Source organism: Coenobita brevimanus, chromosome 51, assembly GCF_032717465.1.
Source record: "Coenobita brevimanus isolate Jiangsu-jjx chromosome 51, ASM3271746v2, whole genome shotgun sequence".
Lineage (NCBI taxonomy): Eukaryota > Metazoa > Arthropoda > Malacostraca > Decapoda > Coenobitidae > Coenobita > Coenobita brevimanus.
This window is the reverse complement of record NC_137004.1, coordinates 19,111,847-19,118,887: the sequence shown is the minus strand read 5'-3', so window position 1 is coordinate 19,118,887 and position 7,041 is coordinate 19,111,847.

Sequence of the window (7,041 nt, the reverse complement as noted above, 5' to 3'; positions counted from 1 at the left end):
TGTATTTTTCCATTAAAACATTGTAGATCAGATATTCATTCTTAGATCTTTAGTGGAAAAGTTTCTAGAGAAGGGAAAGAAGTTGTATGCGGCTTTCATGGATTTGGAGAAAGCATATGACAGGGTGGATAGACAAGGATTGTGGAAAGTGTTAAGAATATATGGAGTAGATGGGAAGTTGTTGAATGCTGTGAAGAGTATGTACGATGGTGCGAAGGCTGCAGTGCGTGTGGATGGTGAACTAAGTGAATTTTTCTCATTGAAAGTTGGGTTGAAACAGGGATGTGTCATGTCTCCATGGTTGTTCAATCTGTACATGGATGGGGTAATAAAAGAGGTACAAGGTAGGGTAGTGGATGTTGGAGTGGCCCTGGTGAGAGAGGATAGTGTTTGGAAACTTCCTTTACTGTTGTTTGCAGATGATACTGTGTTGTTGAGTGAAGACGAAGGGGAGCTGCAAGGCTTGGTGGATGAGTTTGGGAGAGTGTGTAAGAAACGGAATCTAAAGGAATCTAGGAAAGAGTAAAGCGATGGTCTTTGAGAGAGGTGAAGTCTGTGAATGTACAGTGAGGTTGGATGGGGAGGAATTGGAAAATGTGAGTACGTTTAAGTATTGGGTAGTGTGATGAGTAAGGATGGAGGTTTGGAGGGTGAAGTGCTTGAAAGGGTACAGCAGGGAAGAAAGGTTGCTGGTTCTTTGAAAGCAATGATAAGAAACAGGGAAGTGAGCATGGAAGTGAAAAAGTTACTACATGACAGTATTGTGATACCAACTCTAACGTACGGAAGTGAAGCTTGGACATTGTTGGAAGGACACAAGTCAAGAGTGAGAGCAGTGGAAATGAGTTATTTAAGAGGAGCCTGTGGAGTCACATGGAGAGAGAGGCTGACGAATGAGGATATAAAGGAGCGTTGTGGTGTGGATGTGGATGTGATAGGAAGCGTTATGAGGAACACACTGAGGTGGTTTGGCCATGTGGAGAGGATGGAGGGTGAAAGACTGACGAAGAGAGTGTATGTGAGTGAGGTGGAGGAGGGAAGAGGGAGGGGGAGGCCGAGGATGAGATGGAGGGATGGGGTGGAGAGATATTTGAGAGAGGGGGGTGTGAGTTGGGAGCAGAGCAGTGAAATGGCGGGGGACAGGGCGACTTGGAGGCGATTTGTTTGTGGCCACCCCAAACGGGATTGAGGCGTCTGGCAATAGATAGATAGATAGATAGAACTATTAAACCTAGGAGGCAGAAACTGTACATGATAAATGATTATATGAATATCTAATTATGTATGAAGTTTCATGACAGTACCTACTGTATTATGTAATCATAAATAATGGCTACCTATATGTAAAAAGGGTAAGTCATAATTTTATATCTGCTCATAACTTCATTGTTATTACGAATAAACTACTGATATATTTGAGTTTTAATGTCTCTGTGTTATACAGGAGGGGGGTGGGGGGGTGAGAGTCGTTATGCACTTGGTTAGATGTGCAGGAAGGTGGGGGGTATGTGCTTGGTCAGATGGAGAGTTGGAACAGCGTAACGTTGCCAATGTTTCCTCTCATCTTTTTTCTCTCTCTCACATCTCCTACTTCTTCTTTTTCTCATCATCTTATCATCATCACTATCAGCTTTATTTTCTCTTTTTTTCTTTTCTTCTTGTTCTCTTTTTTATTATTTTTGCTTATTTTTCCCTTTTTCTTATAAATTTTCCTATTTTTTCTTTTATCCACATTCTTTTCCATATTTCTTATTTTCTTATGATTTTCTTCTTCTCCTTCATAAAGAAACGACTACAGAGAAGCCATAAAGTTAGTTGCTTTTTCTCTTCTGTTGTAAGATGCTCTCTGTCTGTCTGTCTGTCTGTCTCAACAGCTGAATCTTTAATTTTTTGTTATCTTGTTTTCCTTCACCACCCATACCTCATCTTCTTAAATTAAGGAACTACTTTAAAACGAATGAAAAAGTCTTTGGTCTTTTACCCTTGTTGTTGCCATTAGATTCTAGTCTTGCCACCCTGCCCTCCCCAGATCCTCTATAGTCGCGGCGCACGACTCTGAGGTTGTCATTTTCGTACCCTGGCAACCTACCATTCAAAAGTGCGTCCAATTTCGTATCATATTATACACGAATCATATTATCATGCACGAGTATAAAATTATTATACATGAATATTATTATACACTAACTTATTATACACGAAATCAGACGCACTGTTGAGGGATATGTTGCCAGGGCACGATAATAACAACCTCAGAGTCGCGCGCCGCGACTATAGTCACTTTACCTCTCTACCAATAATCACAGAGGTTCTCCTCCTCTTCCTGTGTCATTCTCTCTCTCTCTCTCTCTCTCTCTCTCTCTCTCTCTCATACATCATGAACAGATGTAGTTATTAATTCCTTTGCATTATCTTTGTCTCTGTCTGTCTGTCTGCTAAACCTCGTGTACAATTGAAAGTACCAGAATCTCGCTATAAACTGCTTAGGATGAGGTGGTAGACAGCTTCTAATGCCGACGAGATTACGACCTAGATGCAGTCTTCATGAAACCCTTCTCCACATGACATCTTCCTTCAGTTGATTAAAGACATCTGGTAGTGGCCTGATTTACACAATTATGCTTGTATCCATTCATGTATGTAGTACTTGTTGTTGCAAACCCAGACTCATCTGGACGTGAACCCAAATTACTACAGGCTGAAGTTTCTCTTTTCCTGTAGACCACCATCCTCCTTTAGGGAAATTGCGAAGGAGATGAGGGAAGTTTCTATAACCAGTTAGGGGAGTTGCTCAATCCTATCAGTGCCATCGCAAGAAGGCGCCCCTCACCAACACCGACACTACCGTCACTACAAATCTTTTCATGATCAGGACAATGCTAGTAATTCATTCCATCTGAAAGCAGTTGTAAGCTGAGAGGAAGTGACATGAACATTAGCGTGACTATGTAAAATGCGTAATCGAACTGCAGGGGTTGGCAGTAAAAAATATGAGATATTCCTGAGGGTGTGAGGAAAATACTGGGAATACCATTTTGTGCAGTCAGTCTGTCTGTCTCTGTCTCTCTTTGCTCCACCACTTTTACGTACTTTATTTACATGCCGTTCGTTAACATTCCCGTCTTTCCTCTTCATAGTATAACCAGTGAGGTATCGGCACTATTCAAACCATTGTAAGGGAAATTATGTTTGCAGCTCTACCTTCATATTCTTCCAAATATATATATGATGTGATAGGAAGCGTTATGAGGAACACACTGAGGTGGTTTGGCCATGTGGAGAGGATGGAGGGTGAAAGACTGACGAAGAGAGTGTATGTGAGTGAGGTGGAGGGGGGAAGACGGAGGGGGAGGCCGAGGATGAGATGGAGGGATGGGGTGGAGAGGTACATGAGAGAGGGGTGTGTGAGCTGGGAGCAGGGCAGTGAAATGGCGGGGGACAGGGCGACTTGGAGGCGATTTGTTTGTGGCAACCCCAAACGGGATTGAGGCGTCTGGCAATATATATATATATATATATATAAAATGCAGTTTATATGAGAAAGAGAGAGAGAGAGAGAGAGAGAGAGAGAGAGAGAGAGAGAGAGAGAGAGAGAGAGGCTATTGTATATATATATATATATATATATATATATATATATATATATATATATATATATATACATATACATTGTTACGGAACAGAGAGAGATAATGAACACTTCAAGTGAGAATACTAAAATCACTACTGTCCTGCAAAAGTTCCAGGTTCAAAAGAGTTAGGTAAAATTACAAGTTAAAGTTTAATGCTCAAACTAACAACTAAACATTCAGGACTCATAAGGATAATGTAATGGCAAAAAACAGGTTAAATATATGGTTAACTGCAATAGCCTCTATTAACACGAAATTAGCAAGAGTAAATTTATCTAAGTAGGCCCTGATAAAATGAGAAAACCGGATAATGCTCAGTTAATGCAAGATATATTATTGCAGATACAAAATATTATTAATAATGGTTGACATCAAAAACTCCACATGAATCACAAAAACCTCACCAGGCCTACGAATTAACACCTTATGCTATACAGTACAAGAAAAAAATGTAATAACACTTATACTCAAATTACACAGCAGCCAGATGGTTGGAGACTTCCTGAGCACTCACAAAAATAATAACAACTGTACAGGGGAGGACAGAGATGTGAACAAAGTGAGGAGTAGATCTAAGTGGCAATTAATGAAGAGACTGAGCTCATTATATAGGGGCCGGAAGAGCTTGATACAACTTGTAAGAAGGATGCGCAAATGAAGCCATAGGGGACAAAGAGTTGACACTCCTGCTCTGAACAACAGAAAGAACGACTTACTCTACTATAAGGGAGGAGAAGGGGGGAGTGAGGTAGAACACGGAAGCTTGGTCACTATGGAAGCCACGAGGCGAATCGTGATCAAACATGCAGCATACTGCACGTTAGAATTATACAAAGGATGATGAAATCATAGGCTATGTAACACCTCCCCACAAAAAAAAAAAAATTTAAAAAGAAAATTTCTTATTACTCTAAAACAATTTGTCTAAAGTCTAGATAAGCAATCTGCAATAACATTTTCTTTCCCCTTAACATGTTGTATGTCTAATGAATACTCCTGAAGAAGTAGGCTCCATCATATCAATCTCTGATTTTTATCTTTAAACTTACTAAGGAATTTCATTGGGTTATGATCGGTATAAATGACAATGGGGTCAAAACCAGAACACAAATAAAATGAAAAATGCTGTAAACCCAAAATTAAGGCCAAAAGCTCTTTCTCAATAGTTGAGTAGTTCTTTTGAGGTGGAATGAACTTCTTACTGTAATAAGATACAGGGTGTTCAATTCCCTGATCATCCTCTTGCAGCAAAACAGCCCCAGCTCCTGTATCGCATCAACAGCCATCTTAAAAGGCTTAGCAAAATTTGGAGTAACGAGCACTGGCTGACTTGATAGGATAGCTTTAAGTTTACTGAAAGAGGATTCACAGTTATCGGTCCAGACAAATTTAACTCCCTTTTTCAGTAGGTCTGTAAGTGGTGATACAAGAATTGAAAAGTTAAGAACAAATCTCCTGTAATAACCCGCCATTCCCAAAAATCTTTGTAGCTCTTTCCTACTTTTAGGTCTGGGAAGATCACTTATAACCTGCACCTTAGTGGCTGGTGGTGCAACGTGTCCATTACCAATTACGTACCCAAGGTATTGAACTTTAGCTTGACCAAACGCACACTTTGATAAATTAGCTACAAGATTAGCCTGAACCAAATGCTCAAGATTTTCACTGACATGGCATAGGTGATCTTTCCAGTTGTCACTGAAGACTAATACATCATCAACACAAACAACACACCCTGCCAAACCCTCTGCTACAACACCCATGAGCCCCCGAAATGTGGCTGGTGCATTCCTCATACCACACGGCACCACAGAACACGCAAAAGTCCTTCCCAGTGCTACAAAATATGAGACCTCCCCAGCACGCTCAGTCACAGGCACCTGCCAGTATCCCTTTAACAAATCAAACTTACTTATGTACCTAGCCTTTCCGATCTTGTCTATGCAATCTTCCACGCGAGAGAGAGGGTAAGTGTCTGTTTTGGTTATCTGAATAACACGTCTGTAGTCGATGCAAAGCCGCTGTGACCCACCTGGCTTAGGGACTAGAGTGACAGGAGAACTCCACTCGCTCTGACAGGGCTCAATCATCTTGTGGTCCAACAGGTAGCCAAGCTCCTTCTGGATGAGAGGAACTTTCACTGGGTTCACACGGTAAGGAGGCAGTTTAATTGGCTTTGCGTCTCCAACATCGACATCATGCATCAACACAGTGGTTCTTCCTGGAGTGGCACGGAACACTTGCGGGTACTCCTGCAGTAATGCCGAAAACTCCTGCCTTTCCTTGGGAGCTAGATGAGAAAGCTTAGACTGGAGATAGACTGGAGATCATTCATATCAGGATTCTTCCCCAAACTATCACTCAGGCTCATGCTGCATGGGAGAACTTCACTTGTAGACTCGGGTGGAACAGCTACAGTGCAGACTGGGTTATTTTTGTCCCGCCTGTGATATAACTTTAGCATGTTGATGTGACAAAGTTGCTTGTTCTTTCTACGATCTGGTGTGGCGATGACATAGTTGACATCACTGAGATTCTTCTCCACAAAATAAGAACCACTAAACTTGGCTTGAAGAGGTTGCCCATGCACCGGTAGCAGAATCAAAACCTGATCTCCTGGCTGAAAGTGGCATAACCTGGACTTCTTATCATACCAAGTCTTCATCTTCTGACCAGCTCCTAAATTCTCTCTCGCCAGCTGTAAAGCAGTGGACAGCCGTTCTTTGAACTTCATCACATACTCCAGCAGGTTGACGTCATCTTCCTCCGACAGCCAGCATTCCTTGAGTAGCTTAAGGGGTCCTCTTACTTCATGGCCAAACAGTAGTTCAAAGGGTGAGAAGCCCAGTGATTCATTTGGAGATTCTCTTGCGGCAAATACAACGAATGGAAGACCTTTATCCCAGTCTTTCTGATGTTCCAAACAGTATTTCCTGAGCATCGATTTGAGTGTTTGATGATATCTCTCCAACGCTCCTTGGGTCTGGGGATGGTAAGCTGAAGACATGATCTAGGTGATGCCCAACTCTTTCAGAGATTGCTTGAAAACATTTGACATGAAATTACTTCCCCGGTCTGACTGTACCTCCTTGGGCAGACCAAACTTGGTGAAGAACCCTAGCATTTCCTTAACCACGTTCTTTGCTGAGATATTTCTAAGTGGAATGGCTTCAGGATAACGAGTAGCCATATCAATCAGGGTCAACACATAAGAAAATCCTGAAGAAGTCTTAGGAAGAGGGCCCACAATATCCACCAACACACGGGTGAATGGCGCCTCAAAAGGAGGAATGGGAACTAGAGGTGCAACCTTTTCGGTCTGATTACACTTCCCCACAACTTGACAGGTGTGACAAGACTTACAATACCAGGAAACATCTCTGAAGATACCTGGCCAGTAGAAGTGTTT